Source organism: Amblyomma americanum, chromosome 4 (assembly GCF_052857255.1).
Source record: "Amblyomma americanum isolate KBUSLIRL-KWMA chromosome 4, ASM5285725v1, whole genome shotgun sequence".
NCBI classification, from domain to species: domain Eukaryota; kingdom Metazoa; phylum Arthropoda; class Arachnida; order Ixodida; family Ixodidae; genus Amblyomma; species Amblyomma americanum.
Window position 1 is genome coordinate 200,488,748 of NC_135500.1, and position 14,127 is coordinate 200,502,874.

Below are 14,127 nucleotides of genomic sequence, written 5' to 3' on the forward strand. Positions count from 1 at the left end.
GCAGTTGAATTTTTCAGAAATTGCACTCAAGCAGCTTAATGTGCAGCTTGCATGTGAATACCCAGAAAGCCTTCCAGAAAAGCTATTCTTGCAAGTAATCAAATTGAGAGGTGGTATATTGAGATAATCAGCTTTTTTGGCTTAGCATTGGACGGCTTTCATAAAACATTAGAACAACAGGGCAACATTAAAACAAACAACGAATTTCCCTTCTGATGCGGTCCAAGGCACAAGCACCAAGTGCAGAATATGCAGAACCTACCAGTATGCTCTAACAACCAGAACAACTACATTCAGATTGTAACAAAAACAAGGCATTGTAAGAAAAGATACAACAGTAGCTGAAAATTGGTTTATTGATTTAGGTTCCCAATTCCCAAAAGCAATCAGGGCATGGCAGGCTGACACATCGGAAGACAATGGCAGAGAAAAACTGTCACGTTTGTGCTCGCGGTAATTTATTTCCTTTGTCAGCGTAACCACGCGAAAATTTGGGAAGAAAAATGAAATGAAAACAATGGAAAGGAGGGTCGGTGTGGGGGGGGAGGGTAAGTCATTTGCCCCCGAGTGAGGAACGACACAGGCCCTCCATCCCGAACGGGACGCAAAGAAGAGACGCGATATCAGTTCAGAAAAAAGTAAGAGTAATAACGAAAAGGAGATAGAGCGGACGCGCGGCTTCAAGAAACAACCAATTGGCGCGCGCGCGGACAAGCTTTGGCGGCAACCAATCGATGCGGGGAACAAACAGCCGATCTGGCGCGCGCGCCCCGCAGCTGAAGCAACACTCGTGGTAGCGCTGAAAGATGAGGAGGAGGAGGAAGAAAGCTCGCGAGAGCGACAGGCTCGTTCATTAGCGCCGTGGCAACGCTGTCCGCGAGGACAGACCGCACGTCGTCGCGTTCGCGGCAGCGCGACAACCCACGCTCCTTCTTCTCATCCTCACAGTCCAAAGCCGCGCCAAGCCAGGAGCGAGCACGACGAGCCGAAGAGATAGATAGCTACGCTGAACAAATGTTGCAGTCCCTCCCAGCTTTTTCGGTAATAGTTCACAGGTGATCCCGACGACAAGAAATGGATTGAAGGCGGGGGGGGGGGCAGTGACCATCTCCTCGTACAGGGTGATCCACTCTTAAGGTGAACGCACGTGCGTTCGACACGGCCGGGCATCGACATCGACATCGAGTGGCGTACGCGCAGAAGAACCTTGAGGTGGCGGTTCGCGTTGTCTGTCACTAGTTTGGTTTATGGGGGATTTAACGTCCCAAAGCGACTCAGGCTATGATGGACGCCGTAGTGCAGGGCTCCGGAAATTTCGACCACCTGGGGTTCTTTAACGTGCACTGACATCGCACAGCACACGGGCCTCTAGAATTTTGCCTCCATCGACCGCCGCGGGCGGTATCGAACCCGCGCCTTTCGGGCCGGCGGCCGAGCGCCATAACCACTCAGCCACCGCGGCGGCTTTGGCTGTCACTAGTGTTCCTGTATATGCTCCCTGCGGGAGCATATACAGGGACACTACCTGTCACTTGGTTTTGATGCGCAGCAGGGGGACAGATACACGGGTGCAACGGCCGCACACTAGCGCGACCCTGTAACTACGATGTTCGTCGAAAATACGCGGATCACATGATGTTTTAACAGAATTGTCGTTAAGAATCGTTCGGCGCTGGTGGCGATGTGAAGCTATACAAAACGATGCCCGCCCGCTTTATATATAGAGAGAAATTCACTCAGTTTATAGGTGCACTAGGTTATCGCTTTCGGAGGGTGCACATGGAGTCTAAAGAGAAGAGACTGCAGGCACAAGTTGACGGGTCACTCACATGACACGTATATATCCACGCTCTACCCCGACGTTGGGCCCGGCAAACGCAGCAGGCGCCGAGCATGAGACACAACGGAGCCCACCAGCCGGAAACCATGAAACCCACACAAACCGCGATGAAGAGGACGACGACATGTGTTGGGAGCGGTTTGTTTGTTTGTCCTTTTCACTTTTTTATTATGCTCTACAGTGAAGATTTTTGTCACTACACTGTCACTTCACGAGAAAGGGAGGAGAACGCTATAGTTTTGAGTGTGCGGTCGTTTTTTTTTTTCTGATCATGCACGCCCAGTGACGCTTCGCGAGCCGCCCCCCCCCCTCTCCCCCACCGCCTCCCTTCCTTCAAATGCGTTTCTTCCACGTCGCTGTTGAACAGCGGGCGGCGCCAGAGAAATTCCCGGATCGCGCGGGGGCAACAAACGTCGCACGCCTCGACCGGCGCAGAGCGCGACCGGCCTACGCGCCAGCCTCGAGAAAGGCTCGCGAAGACGGTAAAACGCGCGAAAGGAAAAAGGGGGCGCGCGCACACATCGACCGTGCGCGCAACCGCCACTTGACAGCAGCAGAAGCAAAGAAGGCAGCAGCACGCCCGCCGCCGGAGAGCAAGAAACTATAGAAGTCTCCTCACTCGCCTTTGCCCCCCTTTTTTGTTTGTTTGCTGCTATTCTCCGGGCAAGAAAAAAAAAATGAAAGACGGGAAAGATCTGTTCCAAGCCATCCACGACACTGCCAGCCATCCAGCCAGCTCGATTGGAGAGAAGCGGCGCGAAGGCCGGCTTCACCGAAACGGCCAGAAGAAAGGAGGGGGGAAATTGTCGCATTAAAGGCGGCAAAGATTAATCGCGGGGTCGTTGGAGGCAGCAGCTCTCTTGCGGCTTTGAGAAGAAGGCAGGCGCCCGAGAGCTTCGACCGACGTCTCGAAGAAAAGGAGCCCTGAGAGAGAGGTCGCAGTGCGCGTGTGTGCCGGGCAGCATCCATGGAGTTCCAGGAGAAGAAAAGAAGAAAGGAAGAAAAATCAGAGTGAGAAAGAGAGGAGGGGGTGCGTAACGTGCGCACGCCGCCACTGACGTAAAACTAAGAGAAGTGCAGTCGTACAGAATGGAGCTGCACGGCTCTAACCGAGGAAGGACGAAATTAAGTGCTCCCCTCTTCAAGAAGAGAGTAGGAGAGGTCCACAAAAGAAAATAGAACGAAAGGAGGAGGACGCCATCTCTCGGATTACTGGGAAAGTCCTCGGAGAAAGGTCTTACATTTCGATTAACAAGAGGCAATCTTCCTGTTCGATCCGCGGGATTACAGCGTACACGTCCCAGCCGACTTCGCTCCGTGCCGGCGCCTGCAGAGGGCCGATACAAAGCTTCCTCCCGAGGCGACGCCGACCATTTCGTCGCTGCGACAGTGAATCGAAACGCGCGGCAGTGCGGAAGGTCGACGAAGAGATACAAGAAAAAGGACGGCGCGCTGGGAAAAAACCCTAAGTGCTCGCAGTGAGGGCGATCGTTACAGGGTGCACTGAGAGTCCGAGTGCAAAGAAAGAAACTGTCTACACGAGCAAAACCAAAAAAACCTCTTATCCCCCCCCCCCCTTCCAATAAAAAGGAAGAGGCGCCTCACTGCGAAGGAATTTGTGCTTCCTGATGAGAAATGAACAGCATCCAGAAGCCCCCTCTGCTTACCAGTCTGCGTGTGACTTTAAACGCAGGTTCGATAACGTTAGCCGAAATATTTACCACTGAAATTTGGGAAGCACCTAATGATGGCGAGACAGCATCTGCGGGAACAAATTTAACGGATATGCGAACCCGTTTAATAGAAATTTACTTCAAGCAACTTGCTTTCTGCCCGTCCTTTGCTTTTCAATGTACAATACAGCGTACTAACAACAGTTCAGTGAAAGTAGGCGAATGTTCTAGAAGCACTGTTATTTTAAATATCTGATTTTAGTAAAGGCGCGCCACGACTGACGTACTTTTGGTCTGCACCAAGCTGGGTCAAAGACCCATTTTTTACGATAACTTCCCCGGCGACACTGGGAATCGAAACCCGCTACCATCCCGCATACGAGGTGGATGCTGTAAGGCACAGGTCACCGCATCAGCCATTAGAGTTACTTTCTATTTAACAGCGAACAATAACACAGAATAACAATACTGCTATTATGTTTTCTACACGGACTGAAGGGATGAAACAACATAGTTCAGGGTATTCATGATGCACGCACGCACGCACGCACGCACGCACGCACGCACACACACACACACACACACACACACACACACACACACACACACACACACACACACACACACACACACACACACACACACACACACACACACACACACACACACACACACACACACACACACACACACACACACACACACACAAGTCCGAGACACGCAATTTGTTGCACGCTTAACGAACATTAAATTAGTACATGTTGCATAAGGAGGCTAAGACACGATGTAATCAGGCCCAATGCAGGCGTTCAACAAGAGTGACTGCGCCACTAGTGCGGCTCTAATTCCCGCATCCGAACGCAACCCCCTGACTCCGCGCACTTGGCTTTCTCGCAATACGCGCTCGCTTCACAGGCAAAGCACGCTTTACAGGAGAGAGACAGGCGGCCGTCTTTCTCCGCCGAGGGCCGCGGCCGATACGGAACGTGATTTCTTTGAGAAGTGGTGGGCGCCTATCCGCAGAGACAAAAGAGGAGCCGCGCAGAACAACACGCTCGGGAGCGGGGAGCGTGAAGCCATCGCATTGTGCGCCTCGTCACGGCGTGGCAACGCGGGAGCGTCGGGGAAAATGGTTGCCCCACGTGCGAAAGCCGAGACGGAGGGCCTTACCTTAATAACACTGCGGCGAAAAAAAAAGGAAAAAAACTCAATTTCCCGCTTCTTTTCCGGCGAAGCACGCAGCGATGCTCCCTCACCACCTTTGCCCCCACCGCTCCCTTTCTTTCTTTCTATCTGCATTGACGTAAGCCACGACTCCGACCACGAGAGTATGATGGAAGCAGGAAGGTATCGCTGAGTGAGCAGGCTTCGGAAAAGCTCGCTGTCGACAGGGTGTGGCACACGAGTGCAATACGAATGCAGCTACACAGGGGCCAAGTAAGCGCTTAACGAACGCAACCTTCCGTAAACGCAAAACAAAACTAGCAATCGAAATACAGCGACAATCCACAACACCGCAGGCAAACCGATTGGTGCTCACCCACGTAAACAAACGTGCAAATATATTGCAAGTATATGCCCCAGATCTCGGAAAGCACGGTCGCCGTCATGCTGATGACTGTTACGACAACGGGCGAAAGAAATTACGGAACTCATCAAGAGCTTCGAGGGTGAAAGGTGCGCGCAGCAGGAAAGAAGCTTTTTGGTTGAACTGGATGGCAATTTGCAGCCAATTCATGGCGGACCACCTACTCCATGGGCGCCCTGGCCGGCAACAAAGCTCGAAGAGCCCTAGACAGCGCGTACCATCTGCTTTTATTCTTCACTACATACAGGAAGCCAGTAATGCCAATTAACTGGCCACCCTGCCAGAGGTCCCCAGACCGCAGATGACGATGACCTGAAGATCTCTGATGATGTGGCCATCGAATTTAAATGTATACGAATGTAACAAACTTGCGCTTCAAATTAAACGTTATTATAAGGCGCGCGCGTTGCAATTAGTTAAACGGCTTGACGGCTGTGCTTCGTGTCTACAGTTTCTTTAGCCGCCTGTATAACCAGCTGTACGTGAAGGCTATAGGAGCGTTGGCTCGGCATTATGACCAGCACATTCGCAACGCGAACGCAAAAGTCGGCGCTGACAAAGACAGCGCGGTAGCATGACGCGATCCCAGAAATGCCGACTGCCCAGGGCTTCGCGGAATAGGCCAGCGCGCAAAGGTCACAGAAGGTCGACGACGCCAAGCAGCCATTTCCGAAACAAGGCAAAAAAAAGAAAAGAAATTGGGAGTGAGGGAAAGGAGAGAAGAAAGAAAAAGAACAATCAGGAACGGAATGCCTTTAATGCAGCCACGGTAAAGCGCGCGCGCTCTCACAAAAAATATAAAAGCAAGCGCAGTAAACAGGACGGGACATAGGAACGCAGCGCAATGGTATATAGGAGCGCCTACCCGGCTCCCGCCTGCTCGGAATACAAAAACCTCTCAGGGCGTGTTTACTTAGCTCAGTCCATCTAGGCCACGCAGCTTTCTTTGCCCCCCATTTTTCCTACTCCGGCTCGCATTTTCTGACGCCTTCCCCCCCCCCCCCCCCCCCCCCATCAGTTCGACGCCAAAGGAAGGCTCGAAAGGAAATGCTTTACGCCTTAAGCTCACGGCAAGACGTGTCGTTCGCGCCTGCTTCGCGAGACAGTTTCAGAATGGAAAGGAAATGCACAACACAGCAGAGAATGGCAGGCCCGAGAGGACTGCTTCGACGCCGAACCGTTTCCTTTCGCAAGCGCCGGTTCCTATTTCGAAACACGTCGACGACGCTTTTCAAGCGCTACCCTCGTGTTGCAAGCTGACCACCTCGGACAGCGGCTTTATCCCGAAGCGCAAAGGGGACGCAGCGGCCAGCAAGAAAAGGCGAATGGACGAGGATTACATTGCAGGGACGACTGCCCCAGGGGGGACGCCACGTCACGGACTATTCCGCACTCACTGGAAGAAAGGACGACCGAGCGAACGGCGTCTGGAACGAATAAGAAGCAAAAAATCGAACCGTACGCGCGTCTTTTTTCGGGCGCAAGTGAAAGTGAACGAAAAAGAACAGAACTGAGCAAGTACTCGTCAGAGATCGGGCAGACAAGTTTCCCGACGCCCAACCATTGTAAAAATGGTCTATAGACAGTCTATAGATTTCTTATACTCTATTGCCTTCTTATAGATATTTCTTGTCTGACTTTCTATAGACAAATGTCTACTAAAACTGTACGGCCATAAATCTATAGCTTGTCTATAGACTGTTTATAGGATTTGTATTGCCTATAGGCCTGTTCTCTAGGGTTCGTCTATAGAGAGTCTATAGACTTTAGACAGAAGTCTATGGGAAGCTATACACTGTCTAAAGCGGTTCTTGTAAGGGAAGGCCAAGAGACTCGAAAGCAACAAACACGGTCAGCGCAGTTTTATACTGTTCCTTCGAGAATTCATACCGCTATGCCTGTCCGCGCAAGCGACTCGCTGGGAGCAGCTCAGGAACCAGCCCATCACGGTGAAAAAGGGCAGTCCCGTTTTCTACGCCTTATAGGCGGACGACCCCCCAGCACAGTGCACGGTGCAACAAATGCGTCAGTTCAGAAAGCAAACAAGAGTGGCCAAGAGTGCGCTCCAGTTTGCTCAAGCGCAATGAAAATGCTCCTGCTCGTAAGAACAAGAAAGTTTTAATATGCGTTCAGCGCCAAATTAAGGCTTTTTTCCCCTTCTGTATTCGTTTCGGCAACCCACGCGCGGACCAAAGGTGCGTGCACGTGCACAAATGAAGAACAAAAAAAAATGCCGCACGGTGCTGTGATCACAAAGGTTGGTGCAACACCAAATGTCAAAACGGGCACAGTCACATGCGGTCACGTGTAAAAACTTCAAAGTATTCGTGACGCCGTTCACAGGAGAACACGATCACGCTGCGGCAAAGCCTTTCAACACCTTCACACGTTGTGCAATACTCCTTACAAAATGGTCTATATACAGTCTATAGACTTCTTATAGACTCTATGGCCTTTCTATAGACATTTATGTCTCTTCATAGTCTACACACTGTCTATAGAAAAAAAAGGTCTACTGAAAGTGTATGGCCACACATCTATAAATTGTCTATAGACTGTCAATAGGATTTGTGTTGCCTATAGCCTTTCTCTAGGGTTTGCCTATAGAGAGTCTATAGACTTTATAGACAGTCTACAGACACTCTTAACTTTTTTGTAAGGAACGTGGCCTGCCGCTATGACGATGCCAGACAAAAAATTGCGTTAAGTGATTATCTAATCGTTTGCACTTACTTTCTTCGGCAAACAATATATACTAATTACCTTTTTCGTTTATTTTATAAATTTCCAGCTCGGCTCTAGCGAATAATTTATGCCCGCACACTGCGCCGCTGCGTTTAAGGTTCTCTCTGGCCCTTTCGAGTCCATTTCTCGGCTGAAAATCGCCATCGGTGGCTGCAGGACGAGAATCGAAGCAAAAGCTGCACATCTCAAACGCTCAGCAAGAACCGAGTCCACTCCTCGAAGCGCTTTAATTTCGGACCCAATCGCGAAGCAGGTTGGCAGGCCGCGCGCGCGGCCCGCAATAAACCTCAATCATCGGGGCCACTATACGAGTGCCAAGCACAAAAGAGAAGAAAGCTATGAGGAGGAGGTTTTATTTATGTCCCTCATTTATTCATCTCAGGCGGCAGACCTGTCACGGCCCCGAAATGAGTTATGTGGCCAGTCGAGACAGCGGCGAAGTCTTGCCGGCCTGGACGCCAGGCCTGAGAAGGAAAAGGGGGAGCACCATAAATGAATAATGCGACACCCTGGGACCGAACGGTAAAAAACTAAACAGAAGGAAACGACACGTCGCAGTACACTTCAAAGATATATACGACATACACAAGAAGGCGCACTGAAAACCTTCGCACCATTCGAGATAGTATATTTTCAACGTGAAACGATGGAAACCTAACTTTGGCAAAACAAACGGAAGAGGAAAGAACACAAAGAAAGCAAAAAAATCTCCGCGCTTGAGGAGTAACCGCGCCCGAAAAACGTCCGGATGGAATGCAATATTAAGTCGGAGAAACTGCGCGCCATAACTGCCGAGTTCACTCAAGACCAATCTGGCTCTCCGCGCAAGGACATCGTCGAGCGCTGAGCAGTGCACGAAGGAAACGACAATTTACCGTTACTCCAGAACTGGCCGCGAGGCTCTCAAATTCTTTCTCGGTATACGCTTGCATCCTTTTTTTCCCGAATAATTCACACAAAAAAAAGAACAGAAAACGATGAGACTTCGGAAGGCGTGCGCGGAAGAGGGCACACGACTGGCCAAAGAGCAATTCCTTCTCTCCCGATTCAGCAATCACGCGGAGAAGTTTTACCTTTACTTGGCCCTAACAAGGCCAATAAGGCTCCGAACAGCGTGGGGAAGAAAAACGAGTCGCACACAATCGTAACGACGTCCCGAAACCGCCGTCTCCGTCGCTGCAACCGCACCAGAAGCGTGTGATGAGTCGGCCGCTGCTCATCTCGGGAGGAGGCTCTTCTCGTTGATACGGGGCGGAAAAAAAAAAAGAGACGATCCCAAAGAAAGATAACTAGATAGAGCTGGAAAAAAAAAAGAAGGAGGATAGACAAATGGCGGACAAGCAGACCAAGCACCGATAACGACCACGCGCGCTCACAGAAGCAAAGGAGACCGCAGCGAGAGGAGGATGATTGCGAACTTCAGACGAATGCGCAGGAGAAGAAAAAGTAGCGAGAGAGAAGCAGATGGGGAGGTACGTATACAAGTATACGGCTGGAGGAGAAGGGAAGGGGAATTGGAGAAGGTGCCCGACATACGCTGCCATGCACCATGCAAGGCTGCACGCTGAACAGACACGCGCAAGCCCGGCACGAAGAGCGCAACACACAGGACTAACAATCGCGCACAAACTCACGCAATCACGGATACAGAGGCAAGCACAAAGGTATAGACCAAACGCAAGAAGAAAGAAAGAGAGAGAGAGAAGGAAAGAAAAGCACAAGAAACGCGCGGATCGCGCGCACACAGCCACGGGGGCACAAACACACGAAAGCTTGCGCACCGTAATGACACGGAAAGGAGAAAACCGCGCCGAGAAAGAGAGATGGCGGAGAGGGGGGGGGGGGGGGGGACTCGTGCCCTTTCCGCCGCGCCGGGCGCTCCTCGTTCACTCATTTTTTTCTTCCTTTCTTTCATTTCTCTCCAAAGGCCACGGTGGAGGGAAAGAGAGGAACGGCGGCGGGCACTCAGCCGAGCGTGGCCGCCCTAACGGGACCCCAGAGGACCCGGCTCGTTGGGCCCCGGCGGCCGGAGGAGAGAAGACTCAATTAGCAAGCGCTGTACGATATACGCCGAGGAAAACGCCGTCCCGTTATAGGACGCGGGATGCGCCTCGCGATTGCGTCGCCTCTCCTCCTTTTTCCTCCTCCCTGCGGGGCGCGCTCGCTTCTCTCCACGGGTCGTGTGTACCGATTGCACTTAGAAAGTCATTAAGCTACACGTGATTACGAGCAGCCCGCCAACGCGAGCCTAGTTAGAAACCTGAAAAACGAAGTACAAAATGTTCCCGCCCGTTCGAAGGACGGCCGAGCGGGATAGCCGGCGATTCGCGTTCCACAGTGCGGGTTTGGCTGCAGAGCAGCCGTGATTATCGGTCATCGTTAAGTGCGGAAAGAAAGTACACCCACAAAAATAAAACAGTAGGGAACGATGGGGGCTGCGAAGGAAAAGATCCCCCTTTAGTGGTGCGGAATGCACGAGCTTTTTTTTTTTTGCGCAGGGCTCCGTGAAGCCCGGGCGCATTTCGCGTACACAATGCTGAAACAGCAAAATGCAAACCTTGTAACGCCCCCCCAAAACTTTCTGCACAAGAGCACACGCGTAACCCGGAACCAAGATAACAATAATACCTTACGCTTCCACAGTTTCCTTCAGCGGAGCTGTCAGAGGGATATTTTTAAGCGTTCCTCTTCAGCGTTTCAAGCTGCGCAGCGAAGCTCGCTCAATACAGTTAAGAAACGCCCGGCACTCAGGCCTCGGCTTATCTGAGGAGGCCCGCACTTCGAAGCCGCGAAGGGCCAGCGATAAACTGTACTGTCACAAAAGAGCGTCCCTGGAGTGGCAGGGAGACCGCCGCAAAGCGCACGGAAGTGGCCGACCACGTTCCCTTCTATCTCTTGTCCACTCACGTGCAACGTCTCTGGTACCGCCGAATAATTACCTGCAGCGGTCACCGCATACGCTGGGTGAAGCTCGGGTAATTACGACTGAACGCAGAAAGGGGGAAAAAATAAACGCACACAGGAAACGTAACGGGACGCACCGAGCGCGCGAGCGCGCACGCTCTTAATTAAAAACCGTTCCTGTCGTTTCGATCAGGGCCACCGCTTTACCTCGCGACGAGATAAAGCTCAAGGTGCTTCGTGCCATCGTACCTCCCCCGCTTCCCTGCCACCGTCTCCTCCCTCTCCGGGAAATGAAGCGACGTCCTTAGCGTCGCAGCCAGCACTGCGACAGAGAGCGGGATTTATGCGCGTCACGGCGAAGCGGCCGAGGATGAAGCTCGCGAAAGCGGAATGGACGTGACGAGAAGTATATACCGTCGCTCTGACCCGCTGTGTTACCGTCCCCGCTTGCGCACGACAGAGGGCCTTCGGCTGGCTGACGGGACGCGAGAAGCGACAGCCCGGACCTCGCGCGACTGACTGGCCGCTGCGCAATGAACGCTTCGCTCGTTTCCGCTGATTTACACGTGGGCGCCGAGCGCGTGCTGCGAAGGCGCTAAGCCCTCCTTCCAGCCTGTACAGGGCAGGCATTTCACCCATCTTACAACCTTAACGTCGATGCATCGCGAGAACAAACCTCTTTTGTTCCATGTGCGCTAGGACGACAAAAAAAAAAAAGCCCCAAGTAGTGGTTAATTAAGTTCCCTGCGTGAATGCAGCGGTGCGTGCTGAGATCGTTGATAGGCGGTTGTCACGGATGCTGCAGTTAATGAGCACCAGTGAAAATTAATGAAAAAGGATAGCGACGCAGGCAACAGAGCAGTCAGCGAACATTTCTGTCTAACGTAGGGCTCGATCATTAATAGTGTCATAACGAGCAGAGTAGGCCGTGCCAAAAAGAAAAAATAAATGACAACTCCTCTTCTCGTTGCGTGAACAGTGCATTCGCGCGCCTGTCAGACGAAGCGCACATTGGAAAGATTCGCTCTCAGTCGCAAGTGGCCTTCATTAAAGCAGGCTGTAAACACCGAGGATGTCCATCCAAAACACAAAGATGTCCCTAGGGCGACGAAAGGCTAGGCTCCGCCGTCGCTACCTTAGCGCCTTAGTCGCGAACGCGTCCGTACATCTTAGGGGCGGACCGCAGATCATTCAGGAATGGCGGACGAGCTAAGCATCCCACCGATCACGCTCGCCCAGTGGGCACGAGCTTGACGGATACAACGAATGCACAACATAGTGCGCGAGTGACAAGAACACTTTTGCGGCCATTTGTGGACACAGTCTCTCGCTCCCTTCTTTTCTCTAGCTTGACATTTTCTCTCTCTCTGCATCCTGTCTTCGCCAGCACACCGCTGCTGCCACGCACCAAGACGCAAAAGCGTGCAAGCGCTGCTCAGCCGTGGAGGGCAAAATGCCCCCGAGCGCGAGAGACCCGCAGCAGTGAACCGCATCGCTGTGGCGCCATACGTGGACCGGGCAGGACGCCGCGGCGGCAAGGCAGCAAAATTAATTACGGTCTGCAGCGCGGCGAGTCGCCTGCGGGCACCGAAAACCTCGGAACCCCGACGAAAGAGAAACGAAACGGCGGGAGACAGGAACGAAATAGAAAGAGACCAGAACCGTGTCGCAGAGTTTTCCATCACAGCTGCTGTAACGGCCGCGGGGAACTCGGAGGATGGATCAGGACGTAATGAGGAAAGGGGACGCGTGGTAGCTGTCGTTCTAGACTGAGAGCAGAACCACCGACTGATGGAGGTGATGAAGGTGAGGGACGGAGAAAGGATTACTACAAACATCGCAGGTGGTTCCAACACACCTATACGCGGCATGGCTCTCTATAGGCGATCAAAGCTCGGGTCTTCGTGCAGAAACTTGGTTTTGGGGGGTTTGATGTCCCAAAGCGACTCAGGCCATGAGGGACGCCGTAGTGAAGGGCTCCGGAAATATCGACCACCTGGGTTTCCTTTAACGTGCACTTACATCACACAGCACATGGGCCTCTACAATGTCGCCTCCATCGAAATTCGACTACCGCAGCCGGGATCGAACCCGCGTCTTTCTGGTCAGAAGTCGAGCGCCATAACCACTCAGCCACCGAGGCGGCTGCAGAAATTTACCACATACCCTCGTGGACGAGAAGCACCCACTCAACGGGGGGGGGGGGGGGGGGGGGGGGGGGGGGGGGGAAGGACTATATCCTACCATTGCAGTTTGCTCAGAAAATAGCGACCTAAAGAAAAAAAAAAGGAGGAGGAGACGATGCGACGAAAGAAGACAAAAGACGTACGGGTCGAACTGCGTGAGACTTCTTCGGAAGAAGCGGCTCGAAAATGTCGCGAGTGGCGCTTGACGACACGGTCGATAGCAAGAGACTAAAGCCTGTTAAGGGCTGCCTCGTGCCGCCCGTCGCAAACAAGCGGGCAGCGGAGAGCAACAGGGTCAGGAGGAGGGAGGAGAGAGAGAGAGAGGAGGAGGAGGAGGAGAGGAGGTACTCATCTTAACGAGACATCTACGCCTGCATAAATGGCTGTCGTAAAACTGTGCTCGACTATACGACACGCTCCACCACAATTACCACACCTGTTTGTGCCGCCTAGACTACAGCGGGAAGACCCCGCACGGTCAGTGCGGCGGATTCCCCGAAACAGAGGGCCAGCATCGAACGAGGCCGATTACACTTGCGCGCGGTGAACAGCAGTGTCCACAGCGCAGTATACAAGACCGATAAAATGTTGAGACAAAAAAGGGTGAAAACGAGTTTCGCACGATTGACCAGACTGTCCGGATTGAAGCAACTGCCAAAGCACCCCAATCGAAAGGCACGTGCCATCCGAGCAAACGCTGTCAATTCTTAACAGCCCTTTTCCTCGTTAAGCCCGTCCAAAGCGGGCGGCAGTTTACGAGCTACGCTACTAGCACATTAAATAGTTGGTTCAAGTTTGTATCGACGCTCCCCGCACGCGGTGCTTCCAGAAACACACAGTAACTGGCGGGCTTCTAACAACAGGCTTTTATAAAACAAAGACGACGCCGGTCAATCGCACCTATCCTAAAAAGAAGCAAAACCGAAAGCAGGAAATGTACAACTACCGTAAGTTACTAATGTTCAAAATAAACGGCAAAAACGACAAAAACACAAGGACAGGAAATTCAACGGGTGCACTTCAGTCTCCTTACGCGACGCAATGTGAAGGCATTTAGAATACGCACGTGTCGGCATCCAAGAACAAACCGATAGTGAGCGACGCAACTTCTTGTGTAGACGCTTTTTTTGTGACGTCATCAACGCGTCAACAACTTCTTCAGACATGTTCCTATGACGTGACTAGTCGGTC

At 52.3% G+C, this 14,127-nt stretch overlaps 1 protein-coding gene across 1 annotated transcript in view; it reads right to left on the reverse strand.

Annotated features, from left to right (window-relative positions):
- Nucleotides 1–14,127, reverse strand: part of LOC144129058 (neurobeachin-like) — a 318,181-nt gene that overhangs the window by 228,595 nt on the left and 75,459 nt on the right.